Genomic DNA, 14,353 nt, shown 5'->3' with positions numbered 1-14,353 from the left:
ACATTGAGTCACTGCATGTCAAAAAAAAAATAAAAAAAATTGAATCAATGAAATGAATAAGTTATTTGCTCACTTTTCTGAAGGTATTGATTAATTTTGGATTGATGATGAAAGATGAATGGCTAACTTTGTATCCAAGATTTTTAGCTACAGAACTGTGCACATTCCGCAGCTAAAGTCCAATTCCGCAGCTGTTCTCCAATTCCGCAGCCAGAAAAAACCTCATTGTTCAAATCAACCTAACTTTTTCATACAAAATCAGATTTTGATGATTTAAGTACCATTGGAAAGATCTCAACAAGATATACACAATGAGAAATCAATCATTTGAGTTTGAAATGGCAAATAATGAAATAAATTGCTGAAAAGAAGCAACATCAACTTGAGGCACTAATTCCAAATTAGGTATAAATTCTTTTGATTTTTCCTTTGAGAACTTGTTTCATTAATACAAATTCTTAGTTTTTTTGTGTAAATATCATAACTAGAGAGATTGGCCATCTCTCTCCTTTGATAATCTTACATTCCATTGCAGAAGAAGTATTAGTTTTTTTGCAGGTTCCAGGACGAAGGACAAATGACTACAAGAGAATGGTGTCTCTCTGAGAGACCAATTTGTTTCATAAGAGGATGATCAGCAACAAAGAGGAAATATGCTGATGCAAAATCAAATCCAAACACTTGAAAAACTTTCAGATACTATTGTCTCCATCACATCCATCCATCACATCCATACTTCATAATAAACCATTCACCTTATTCCACTCCATACTTTCCACTTACATTCACATACACTTTCCATCTCTTTTTGTCCATTCATAACCCACAAATAAAAGTAAGAGGCTCATTCATATGCTTATTGCCCATTGCCATTTCTACTCTCCGTTTCCATCTTCCATTTTCATCTTCCATTTCTTGTCATTTTCATTCTGCAAATAAGCCCTGCTTCAATGCAAATTATTGAGTCCATAGTCCTTTGAGTCTAAGTTCTTTGTAAAAACACCTTGAGGCTTGCATGCCTTAGTGGCAAGTCCTCATGCTGACAAACAATGGGAATACATTAATGTCCCTTGTTCGTTAGATCTTCTAGGTGACTCGACATCAGCAAATTCATTCGTACCTAGCAAGATGTGTTTGGGCATCTTGACTCTCATTGTCATCAATGGTGAGAGTTCTCGTGTTGACTAGTGGCATCCATTAATGGCCACTAAGCCAACAATTTCCTACTATGTTCGACATCAGAACATCTTTTCACATAGTAAGAATTGTGCCAATGAGTTTTGAAGACGTGAAGACTATTATTTTCAGCATTTTGGAGCAGATTCAACAAGTTTTAGTAGAAGCAATAAAAAGTCATCTTATCTCTCTATCCATGACTCCTCTTGTTCAGCCACTTGAAGAAGAATATGATCAGAAATTTTCAGCCATTACACATACAACTCATCCATTCGAAAGGGTAAGTGAAGGTACGGCATTTTCTAACTTTTGACCATAGAATTCCATAAAAAGCTAGAATGATAATTGTTGGAAAAACATTTCTCTTCCTCATTTCATAAAATTGCCAATACCATCAGTTGGGGGGGGGGGAATACATTCATATTCATATCTTTCCATGTCCATATCATATTCAGGAGCTCACATACTTCCAACATATATTAATTATTACATTGCTATTATGAGCATACAATGGCTTTTGAAAAAGTTCTTAAAGGATAAATTGGATACACACAAAATCATGGTTTTCACACAAGAACCAACCATCATGCAATCCAATAAAGATACACTTTGCAACAATAATCAAAATATCATTATGCAAAGTTCAAAGATCAAAATAGAAGAAAAAAAATGGCTGTAACACAAGAACCAACCATGTTGCAATTCAAGTGAAACACTTTGCAGAAATATGAAGTTATCAAATGATATCATGCAAAGTTAAGCCAAAGCTCAAGGATCAAAAGAGTTAATGTAATATATATTGCATGAGGACATGCAATAGCTTCAGTTGGGGGGTATGTTGAGTCTTGAAAATGTCATTCATTTCCATTACACTTTCACTATTATGTCCATTATATCACCCCCATTCCACCTCCATTTCACTACTATGTCACCACATTCATCTCACTTTCATTATCATTGGGCCACCTTTATGTTTTTCCAATATTTATTATTTCTAAGCCTTTTAAGTGAATTTGTGGTTAAAAATTAGAAAATAATGTGCATATGCTTATACCTAACAAATGGGTTGAGGTTGTTGACATGTGTAGGTTGAAAGGAGACTTCTAGAAGACCCTTATGTGGCACTCTAAGGCCAAATTCGAATTTGGTTGGAAAGAATCATGGGATCATGAGGATATGTGTCACATCTCCTAATTGTATTGTAACTCTAAAAAGACATGTGTCTTATCAGTTCCTATTTTGATTAGGACTCTAGAGGTAGAGGGAGAGATTCATGGACTATCATTAATGAGATGGCTCTCATCTTTTTGTATAAATAGAAGATCTCTCTCCTTCATTTGTTAGTCTTTTAGTCCCTAGTTCTTAAGTTTGTAGTTCTTCCTTGATGGCTTTTGAAAGCTTTAGAGAGCTTTGTTGTACTTTGTACTTTTGAAGAAATTGAATAAAGATTTGATGTTCTCAACATGGAAGGAGATGTGAAGTAGATGTCATGGAGCATATTAGGATGTAAGGTAGAGTAGATTTCATTTTGTAAATATTGCTTTGTAGAATGTAAGGTAGATTAGATTTTTCATTCATGCAATTTTAATTCATGCAAGTGTGTTCAATTTTGTTTTGATTTCATGACTAATGGCATGTGTGATCATCTTGTCTATGTTGCTGACCTTTATTTTTCTATAGTTTGATTTTCATTAGTATCATTTCTTTAACTTGCACTTTACTTTATGCTCTTAGATATCAAGTTGTTCATCTATTGATGGTTCTTTTTCCATAATCAAATAACTTTATTGGAGCCAAAATATCACTTAGTACAGCTTGGTTTAGTTTGCTTTAAGACTCACATTGCTGACTTGTTCATAACTGTTCTCACATGATAAATCTAGCTGAAAGGCAAAAAGGTTAAGAAAAGGTTAAAGTAGTGTGATTTGTCTCCTTTATGTAGTGTCACTTAGATTTCACATTGCTTAGATTAAGTTGATTTCATTTTCATCAGCAGCAGAGATACTGGGCCGATGTCATTAGTCCTTTATTTGATGTCTTTATTTTCCTTTAAGCATTTGATTTCATAGGTGGCAGAGGACCCCTGCCTTGTATAGTTGTCATTTTATTTTTGCATTTTATTTCACCATGTATATTAGTTGTACATAAATTGCTTTCAAGTTGATTGTAGATTAGTGATGCACATAGCCTTTTAATGAACTAATGACGTGATAGAATCATCTTGTCCTTTTGCTGAAGCAACAAGGATACTGGGTCTCATATTCATTCTCTCATTATTTGATTATTGCATTTTATTTCGATTGAACTAGTTGTATATTTACACTTTTGTTTAAATACTAACTCCATCAATAACATGTTTTAAGTTGCATTAAACACTTTAGAAAAGCAACAAGAACAAAACCCCAAAAACAACATAAACTATAAAACGACGAAGTAAGAGAAAGGTTAACTAAGCACATATGGTGCACCACACTTCATCAGTTTACGATACCCGGATTGATAATTTATGTAGAGCAATTTAAGACGTTAAATTGACTAGACAATATTTTTTGTTAATGTTAGTCTTGCGATTCACTTTAAAAACTGCACAATACTTGTCAGAAAGGAATAAGTGTAGTAGTCGATTGTGATGGAGTCATGAGGTTTTGTGTCGTTTGAAAACTTGTTTAAAATGTGATTGAACCTCTGATTGAAATGTTTAACCTTTTCCTTCTGCTCCATCTTAAGATTACCAAACTCCTTCAATAACATGGCAAGGGTCTTATCTTCAACAAATTTCTCAAGGAAGATTCTTTTGAATTCCCTCCAATTTTGGATGGAGTTTGGAGGAAGGTTGTGGTACCATACAACTGCTCTACCATCCAAGGTACATGGAAAAAGTCTACATGCAACATCATCGTAACGTACCTCAAGTGTTTGCAGGTGTAGGTAAAAGTTGTCTAAGTGATCTTTAGCTTTCACTGTCTATCAGGGTCATATTTCGTCAAGAGTTTCTTCGCATGACTTATCATCTTGTGCAGGACACCTGGAAGTGCCAAAGGGCCCTGAGTCATCCAATCTAGATTCTTCTCTGCCATGTCTTCTTCTTCGTTGTCCTCCTCTTCCTCTTCTAAATATGATGCTTCCTCTTCTTCTTCTTCTTCTTATTTTTCTTCCTCTCCTCCCCCCCCGCCAGAATTTGAATTTGAGAGTAAGGGATTGCCTCCTTCTCCTCCTTCAAAGAGTGGAGGTTCCTCTTCCATTTCCACAACTTCTACTAGTTCTTCAAGAGTGGAGAGAATTGATTCTTCAACGGACGAGATCACTACTCCTGTGGGGGTGGTCTTGTTATTCTTTTGAGGATATGGAAGAGTGATTATTCCTGGAATCAATCCAACAAATTTTGCAATTTGAAGGATGATGGGGTGGACAACCCAAAGTTGATGCTACGAGATTTCACGTTTGGGTCTGGGTGGTGAAGGGTTACCAACTTCAGAATTACGAGTAGGGGAGATAGAGTGAACGCTACTACTTTAACCAAAAGATGGATTAGTGGGATCATTGGTGTTATCCTCCACAATGTCCTAGGCTGAGAGGAGATCGACGGAGGTAACCACAGACCAAGCTTTTAGTTTGGTAGCTAGCCCTACCAAACCAGAGAGGGACCTCTCTATTAAATAACGACTAAGAGATGAATGGAATGTAAAGGATTTCAGGCTAGATAGCTAGGCTAAGGTACGTTTTGGAAAATGTAGGGTTTTGTTGCTGGATAAGGGAGAAAAACCAGGTAGCTAGGTTAACATGATTAAAGGGTTACAACACAAAATATATAAAGGATCAAGGTAGCAATACTTTTGTGATGGATCTTATGGTTTTTCGGTGTAGTTTAGTGTTCAGAAGAAGCTAAAGGTCTTAATGAGCATGAAACATGAATTCATTAAGCAAGAGAGAAAGTAACACATAATGATTTTTCCATCAAAACAGAGCTTAATGTAAAGAATTATGTTTATAAATTATAAGGAAAACCATTGAAGAGTTGATGAATGGAAAGAGAAGATGAATATCTATCATATAAAGTAATAACAAAGAAAAAAAAACATCAGAAACTTACTACACATGAATTCCTAGATAATAGTTGCAAACTGTATCCTTTGATTTCCAGAAAATATGCAAGTACAAGCTACAATAGTTCTCTCCTCTCAAGTCCAACTTGTTCTATGACTAAGAAACTAATACCTAAATACCAAAAAACCATATCCCCACTCTCAAGGGTCGAATCCATGACTCTAGGAACTTCTCCATGAGGTGTTCTAACCAAACCCTATTGTCTAGGGAAGTTAAAAACAACTTCCTCAGATGCTGAAAACCGGAGAGAGTCGGCGCTTCATGGTTGCTTAGGGTTTCTGGCAAACTCTGCAGCGATGAAATCACTCTGCACAACACCAGACTGCAACAACTCAGCCCCTCTGGCGACAACATTATTCAGCAAATAGGCCCATTGCTATGGATTCCCTTCCGGGGGGGACTCAGAGCCTCCCCCCAACGACAGCAACGAGATTCAGACTCCCAATGTGACTGTAAGGGCTTCTGATACGGCTCAGACTGACATCACTGCAAAGCAGACTGACCCAACAGATCAAGGAAAACAAAAATCACCACAGGATACGGAGGCAACGCCTCAGACTCAGCAGCAAGATTCTACACTGAATAGAGAGATCCCCAAAGCGACCTCTGCCACTTGCAAACCTATTGCAGTAGAGTGACCCAAGATAGAATTACCTGGTCACCAGATCAATACCCAAATCCAGTTTATGAAGGACCACACTCTCATAGGGAAATTTATCGGCTTCTGGCCGACGGAGAAAGCCCTGCAGGGATGGATTGCGACCAAATGGAAACCTAAAGGACATGTCACCCTGCAGCTCGGACCAAAAGGTTTCTTTACGGCTATCTTCAACTGCATAGAAGACCGTAACAGAGTCCTAGATGGCGGCCCCTACTTCTTCAACTCCACGGGCCTGTATCTGAGAGACTGGATCAAAAGATTCAACCCGGACAAAGAGGATTTTAGTTGGGCGCCGGTCTAGATCCGAATGTATTCCCTTCCATTGGAGTACTGGGATGAAGAATCACTAAAAGACATAGGAAATGGTCTGGGAGACTTCATAAAGATAGCCGAAGAAACGAAACTTAGACGGTACACCTCTTATGCTCGCATCTGTGTCTACATGCACCTAGACAAAGCACTCCCAGACTCGGTAAGTCTATATCATGATGATTTTGAATGGATTCAGCCTATAGATTATGAACATGTTCCATTCAGATGCAAAAAATGTCATGCCCATGGTCATCTTTTCTGTGATTTCCCCCTCAATGCAACCCCCAAAACCAATGCCACCTCAGAAAAACCTGATTCGGAAGGATTTACCAAAGTCAATAACCAGAAAAAGCACCACAAAAAGCCTGCCTCGGGCTTTAGAAATCCCACAACCAACTCCTCCATACCCTCTACCAGCAATAGCTTTGATATCTTGGCACAACCAGCATTGAATGACTCTGAGCCCCCCAACCAAACTGCTGATATACCCAAGCTATCTTCGGTAATCCAACCCTCAGACACAAGGAATGCACTTAAGCCACCTCACGCCACTGTAAGCCCAACATCCAATCCCAATAAGGAATCTGAATGGAGGTCTAATGGAATGGAAATTGATATCTTTCTCCAAGAACCAATCCATTCAAATGACTTCGTAGCGGGAAGCAGTGAGCCCAAACATATGGAAGAGGAGCCTAAAAGTATTGACATTGGGGATCTGGACATATTCAGCCTTGAGCAAGCATGTAGGAAGAAAGAGTTTGATAAAATCTTGGATAGACAGTTAGAAAGTTTGGAGGTAATCCTTTCTAGAGCACATCAGCAGCGAACTTTAGGGATCCAACCGGGTAGTCAATGGGATGGGAAAAACCTTCCCAAAGATACCAAGAAACGAGGGAGAAAGACAGATCTGCAAAGAACCATCATCATTGAGGAAATGTTGGTGGAGTCAGGAAGATATTCCAAGTTAACAAAGTATTACAGGCCGCTACCCAATATTGAACCATGAAGCTCACATCATGGAATTTAAGAGGGTTAAACAGCCTTGTGAAGTACAGAATGATCAAAAACATGATACAACAGGAGAAACCTCAAATATTCTTCATGCAAGAAACAAAATGTAACAGTAATACACTTGGCACCATTCTCTCAAAAGCCTGGCCAGGAAGCCATTCAGTAGCAGTGGACGCCTCAGGAGCTTCAGGGGGACTTGCAATAGCATGGGATACACAGGCTATTTCGCTCACTGACATCCATGCGACTCATAATCTCATTCAAGCTACTTTTCATATCATAGGGACCAATGCTCACGGACATCTCACCAATGTCTATTTCCCCCAGGATGCCATGAACAAATTGGCATTGTTGAACACGATAGCATCGCTCAACTCTACCAGAGTCCATCCTCTTTGGATTACAGGTGGCGACTTTAATATGATTACTAAACTTGAGGAAAATAATGGAGGCCGAGTCAAATTAGACATTGAAAGTAGCCACTTCAAGGATTTTATACAAAATAACTAGCTCATTGATCTGCCCTTTAACAATGGAATGTATACCTGGAACAATAGAAGATCAGGTTCGCAGCAAATTGCCTCTCGGTTGGATCGTTTCTTGTTATCTGACAATGCCATTCATTTAGGAGGAGACTTTACTGCCTCAATCTTGCCTCTATCTGGATCAGACCATTGGCCCATATCTCTTCAATGGCAAAGACCTGGCAACTCCACACAGAGACCCTTCTGTTTTGAAGCATTTTGGCTTACACATCCAGAATTCAACAATCTGGTCCTCTCAGTCTGGAAAAGCTTCATTCCCCCTGAAGGAAAAAAAATGTATCAATTTCAACAACGGCTCAAATATCTCAAAATGCACATCAAGCAATGGAATCAAACGACCTTTGGAAATATCTTTCAAGCCCAAAAAGCTCTAGCACAAGAAATGATGGACCTTCAGCAGAAAATAATTAATGAAGGAAGGACAGAAGCACTGGTGGAAAAGGAACAGAACCTTCAGAATCAGTTGGACGAAAGAAGAAAGCAAGAGGAGATCCTCTGGAAGCAAAAATCCAGAGTAAGATGGCTAAAAGAGGGAGAACAGAATACGAAATTCTTTCACCACACCACCATACAAAGAAGAATGCATAACAACATTACACAAATTCAGAATCAGCAGGGAGAAAGGCTGGAAGAACACGATGATATCGAAAGAGAGCTCCTCAAGCATTTCAAAAACATTCATCAGGAACCACAAATCAACAGACAGCCAGCTATAGAACGGATTCTCCAACACATCCCTAAAATCATAACGGAAGAACATAATCAATTACTCCTTCGCCCAGTTACTCTACAGGAAGTTGAATCAGCAATGAATTAGCTCAAGGAGGGTAAAGCTCCTGGACCAGATGGTTTTACCTCCAACTTCTTTCATAAGTTCTGGGATCTCATCAAAGTGGACATATGGCAAGTTGTGGAAGAATCTAGGGCTCTTCACTGGTTGCTTCCATCTCTAAATGCCACCTTTATTGCACTCATTCCTAAAGAAGAGCATTCTATTACTCCGGACAAATTCTCTCCTCCATGGGTCAGATGGGTAATGAATCTTGTCTCCTCTACTTTTTTCTCCATATTGGTAAATGGCATTCCTTCTCGTCCTTTCCACCCCTCTAGAGGCATTCGTCAAGGAGATCCCCTCTCTCCCTTTCTTTTTGTGCTAATGGCCGAAGGGTTAGGTCGTATAATCAAGAACGCTCTTCAAACTCAGCAGCTTAGAGGCATTTCAGTCCATGACTCCCCAGCTATCACTCATCAACAATTTGTGGATGACAACATGTTGTTTGGGCACCCTTCAGTTCAAGAAGCATTAATGTTTAAATCCCTGCTTGATGACTATTCAGAAGCATCTGGAGCCAGCATTAACACTGCAAAATCCCAAATCTTCTTTTTTCACACTCCCTCCACTACTCAATCCTCTATAACCCGCATTCTTGGATTCTCTGTAGCTTCTCTACCCTCAAAGTATCTAGGCGCCCCTTTGACTGATTCAGCACTAAAACATGCCTCATGGAAATTGCTCCTCAAAAAACTTGAAGCCTGCCTTTCCTCCTGGACCTACAGAGCCCTCAATATGGCTAGTCGGCTGGTGCTGGTTAAAGTCGTTTTACAATCGATGCCTTTATATCTTTTCTCTGTTTTGGCGGCACCAAAATGGGTGCTTAAGAGGATCAAAAATTTACAACGTAACTTTCTATGGGGATCCTCAAGCCAAAATCGTAAATGGGCATTGGTCAAATGGACGACAGTTTGCCTTCCAAAAAAATATGGAGGTACGGGTCTCCAAGATCCTCAACACAGCAATGCAGTTATGGGAGCAAGGATATGGTGGAAATGGCTCTCAGCTCCACACACACCATGGGCTATACTTTGGACTGCCAAATATGCAAATAACAGACCGCCAGAAGATTTAATCAGACTTATGTCCACTAAAAAGGGCTCCTTAATATGGAATGCAGCCAGACAGCATAGCGCCATGATTCAGAAGCATAGTTTCTGGGAAATCAGAGATGGCAACAATGCTCGTTTCTGGGCTGACTCTTGGCAACAAAGACCCAGGCTAAGCAATTTGTTCAGACCTCCACAAACAGATGATTGGGCCACGCAACAGAAGGAAAAAGTCAATCAGCACTAGATTCCAGCCCTCAACCAAGGATATAGACAATGGCTAAAAGTGGCACAAATTATCAGATAAGGAACAGAGCAAATCCACAATGAGATTGATATAGAACTCACGAACAGGAAAATTAGATTCTTAGACAAGAAGGATATTTTGAGATGGGGGTACACACCACGTGGGATTTTTACCACTAAGGAGGCGTACAACCTTTTGATTAGCAATCAGGATTCCAAAGACCCTCTTTGGGACAAAATCTGGTCTCCCGGAATTTGGCCCAAGATTTCAACGTTTCTCTGGTTGCTATGTCAAAAAAGGATACTCACTTGGGACAATCTAAGGAAAAAAAGTTTCCACAGGCCCTCAAGATGTCCCAATTGCAACCAACAGGAAGAGACCATACAACATCTTATGGACTCGTGCCATTTAGCCAACAAACTATGGGAAAAAACCAGCTTTAGATGTCAAAAAAGATGCAGAGTAACAGGGGATATTACAAACACCATCCATAACTGGGCAATCGATCCTTACAAGAGCAGGTTGCTAAACTCTCTGTGGAAAATTATTCTAGGCCTTCTCATCTAGACATTATGGAAAGAAAGAAACAGACGCATTTTTAAGAATCAATGTACACCTCTAGATAACATCTGGAGTAATTTCTGCAACAATCTTCAGGAAACCTTGGCACTTCAAAAGTGGCATGAAGATGACTTTCCTACCCTTCCTCAGGAGCAGAACATCTGGGAGAATTGGCATCTTCGGATTACCCAAACACATGAGAACCCCAACAACTCTTCTCAAAATCCCAAAGCACCAAGCAAATGGCAGCCTCCTCCCCAAGGAATGATACAATTAAATTTTGACGGAGCCTCCAAAGGCAACCCAGGCATGGCAGGTTATGGAGGCATCTTCAGGGATCATGGAGGCAAACCACTCCTACTCTTCCTTGGCTCAATAGGATGGGACACGAACAATTCAGCTGAACTAGAAGGACTGTGGCAGGGACTTTGCTTAGCTCAGCAACATGGATTCTTTCCTATTGTAATTGAAGGAGACTCATAGATCCTTATCAACATGGCTAATCAAATTCTTCAGGGGACACCTGCTCACAAAGTAGCCTGCAGCTGGAGATTAGCAGCTTGTTTAGAGCTCATAAAACAATGGCTCTTAACCAATAGAGCAATCACATTCAAACATGTCAAAAGGGAAGGCAATAAAGTGGCAGATCTCCTGGCAAATTTGGGGGTGGACAGTGATTGAGTTCTAAACTCAGGCTCACTTGACATTTTAAATGATAGCTCTCATTTATAGGAATGCACTGATCTGGTGTAGAATGATGCAGAACTCCCGGATGTGGGTGTTTAGGCACGCTGGTACTATGCAGCGACCTTGGGTTGGCAAGTGGCAAGGCCACCCACGCTTCCACCCAGAAGATCACCGTCGAAATTAATGGCATATTAATGCACTGCGCAGGTCGAGGCTTCATCAATCTGGTTTTTAAGATGGCCTCTTCAGACCGTCTTCCCCCCGCTTCGCCTCCTCTGAACTGCAATTGTCTCCCTGCTGCTGTAGAGCCGAGCTCGCGCATGACAACAGGGAGACGCTGCCAAATTCTGTGCTGCATTGAGATGGTGGATGGTGCACATTTCTCGCAGAGTTTTCTATGCTACCTTCGGACTGGTTCTTCTAATCCAGGTGGATGTTGGTGGCCACCCACCTATCCCATTTGGACCCCCACAACTGTCTCTTTCATTTTTTCAGTTTCCTTAATTATAGCGCAGTATACTATTTTTAGCAGTTTTTCGAGTCCTAAACTTCCAGAGCCGTTTTGAGGCCCTAAACGATGTCTTTTGGGAAATCTACCTCCACGATTTTTTAAATAAAAAATCATCTTTTCCGTCATAGTCCTCGAAGAGATCTTTCCAACGGGCTATCATGCGCGTCAAACGGAGATTTTATCCCAAAGTTACGACCCCGGGAAGTTGATGTACCAATTTACCCAAACGGGGCCCATAGTTTGGCGTTTCATCTTCTAGGGTTAGGTTTTGGAATGTTAAGGGTTTTCCATTGTTTCTCAATAATAGATAGGCCTTCGAGCCTCATTGTAAACACAGTTCAGAGGCATGTAGCCGACACATCTCTTCTCAGAGATAAGCTACCATCACCCTAGCTGGGTTATTTCTATTTGTAATCATATTTCAGTATTCTCCATTAATGAAATGAAGTATTATTTCCGCTGCATCTCTGTTTTTTATGGTTATCGCATCTCTGTAGTTATGGTTATCTCTGTAATCTATTGCGTTCCTGCTTAAATCCGGATCAGTGGTATCAGAGCGGTCTGCTTTTTCTCTGTTTTTCTTTGCATGTCCCCAACGAGGTCGGGATATAAGGAGTTAGGGCTTGAATTGGTTGAACCTTTGCAAGACCAGCCTCGCAAATCTCGAGGACCTCCCATGGCAGATGAGAAGAAAGACGAGGGGGCAAGAGATCCTATTAGAATCTTGCTCGAAGAAGCCCTCGAGCGGCAAAGGAACGCGATGATGGATAGCTTTGCGCAGATCCTTCAGCGGCTACCCAGAGGTGACGCATCGGCTTCCAACAGCTACTCTGGAAACGCCACACCGTTTAAGGTACAAGTTAATTTGAAATCCCCATCTTCGAGGGTCAAATAGACGGAGATGTCGTAGATAAATGGTTAAATCTGCTAGATGGGTATTTTTCTGTTCATGAATTTTCAAGTCAGGAAAAGATCGTTTTCGCTCTTCTCAAAGCAGCCCCCCACGTCAAGGACTGGTGGGAAACATACAGCAAGTAGAAGGATGAAAGTACAGGCTTACTGTTTTCAGCCGCCCCCACTTGGAATGACTTTCGGGGTGCCATCAAGGAGCAATACTACCATGTCAAAAGCTATGAGGACAAATACATCAAATGGACCACACTCCGGCAGGGACGAGACCAAGATGTACCAGAGTTCACAAATATTTTTCATACCCTTCGCACACAGTTGGGTATCAAAGATTCTGAGCTGCATCTGGTACTCAAATACCACGGCTGCCTACATAGATACATCCAGGAAGATATGGAGTTCTTGAACATCTCCTCACTCAGCACAACATACCGATATGCTGTCAAAATCGAGCAAAAGTTCAAACAGAAGAAGCGAGACTTTGGATCTGCAAATTCGAAGCCCAAAGGACAAAGCCAAGGCGGGGTGACCCAAGACAACCCCTCTAAGCTGCAAGAAAAGAACAACACCACGAAGCCGAAGAAGGACACAGGAAAGTGGTGTGAGTTCCACAAGAGTCCCACTCATAACACAAGTGAGTGTCGGACCAAGCAGTCGCTGGTGGCCGAGTTGAAGGCTTCCAAATCAGATGCATGTTCTGACTCTGAGCCGGAACCCGACAAGGGGGATGGCAAAGGGAAGCAAATCATTGATGCGGATCCTAGTGCCACTGTTGCCACTGCCAAGATCCAGAAGAATGAGCCCGAAGAGCCAGAGGAGGGGGAACATCTTTTCCACTCACAGATGTGGGTGAAGGGTTCACCACTGCAATTCATTGTCGATAGTGGCAGCCAAAAGAACCTTGTTTCAGCAGAGGTCATGAAGCGGTTGGGCTTACCAACTACGCCACACCCACAACCGTACAGTATCGGGTGGCTTCACGAAGGACGAGATCTCAAAGTTCACCAGTAGTGCCGCCTTCCCTACAGCATCAAGCCCTTCACAGATGAGGTATTGTGTGATGTTACACCTCTGGATGTTTGTGATGTACTATTAGGCCAACCATACTTGTGGAGGCGACATGCTGTGTATGAGTCAAGGCCTCGCGCTGTCATTATTTCTTTGGATAATTCATTATACAGGATACCAGAGGTAGCTCCACCTACCACCACCTCTTTGATCACTGCTAAGAAAGGTAGCAAGCTCATCTCACAGACTAGGAAATTTATTTTTTGTCTGGTTCGCTCCCAAAGTAAGGGGAAGATCGTTGCTACATCCATGACCCCCGCAAAGGGTTCCTCCATGCAGCAGCAGCAACATAGGGATACAGTCATGACAAAACACAGGAACAACTTCTCCTTACCCAGAGGGGTACCACACAAGTTTCAAGTGGGCGAAAAAGTTTGGTTACATCTGCAGAGAGAACGCCTTACTAGAACCCATCAGAAACTCAGACCGCTTCGACATGGTCCTTACACCAGTAACAAGGCTGTGGGCAACAATGCTTTGAAGCACAACATTCCTCCATTCCTTCGCTTGCACTGATTGTTCAATGTGGACCATCGCCGACCATGCTTCCCACCATTTCTGGACACATCAGAGATTGCAGAACAGCTCACTGGAGACCCAGCTCAGCAGAAGCTTCCTCATCTCAAGGAGGAACTCAACGCAATGGGGACCATTGCTTCCTAAGGGGGGAGGAATGATCC

Source organism: Pinus tabuliformis, chromosome 1_2 (assembly GCF_031772625.1).
Source record: "Pinus tabuliformis cultivar Carrire ecotype Pingquan chromosome 1_2, CPIR1, whole genome shotgun sequence".
NCBI lineage: Eukaryota > Viridiplantae > Streptophyta > Pinopsida > Pinales > Pinaceae > Pinus > Pinus tabuliformis.
The sequence above is the reverse complement of the archived record's forward strand: the minus strand, read 5'-3'. Positions refer to the sequence as shown.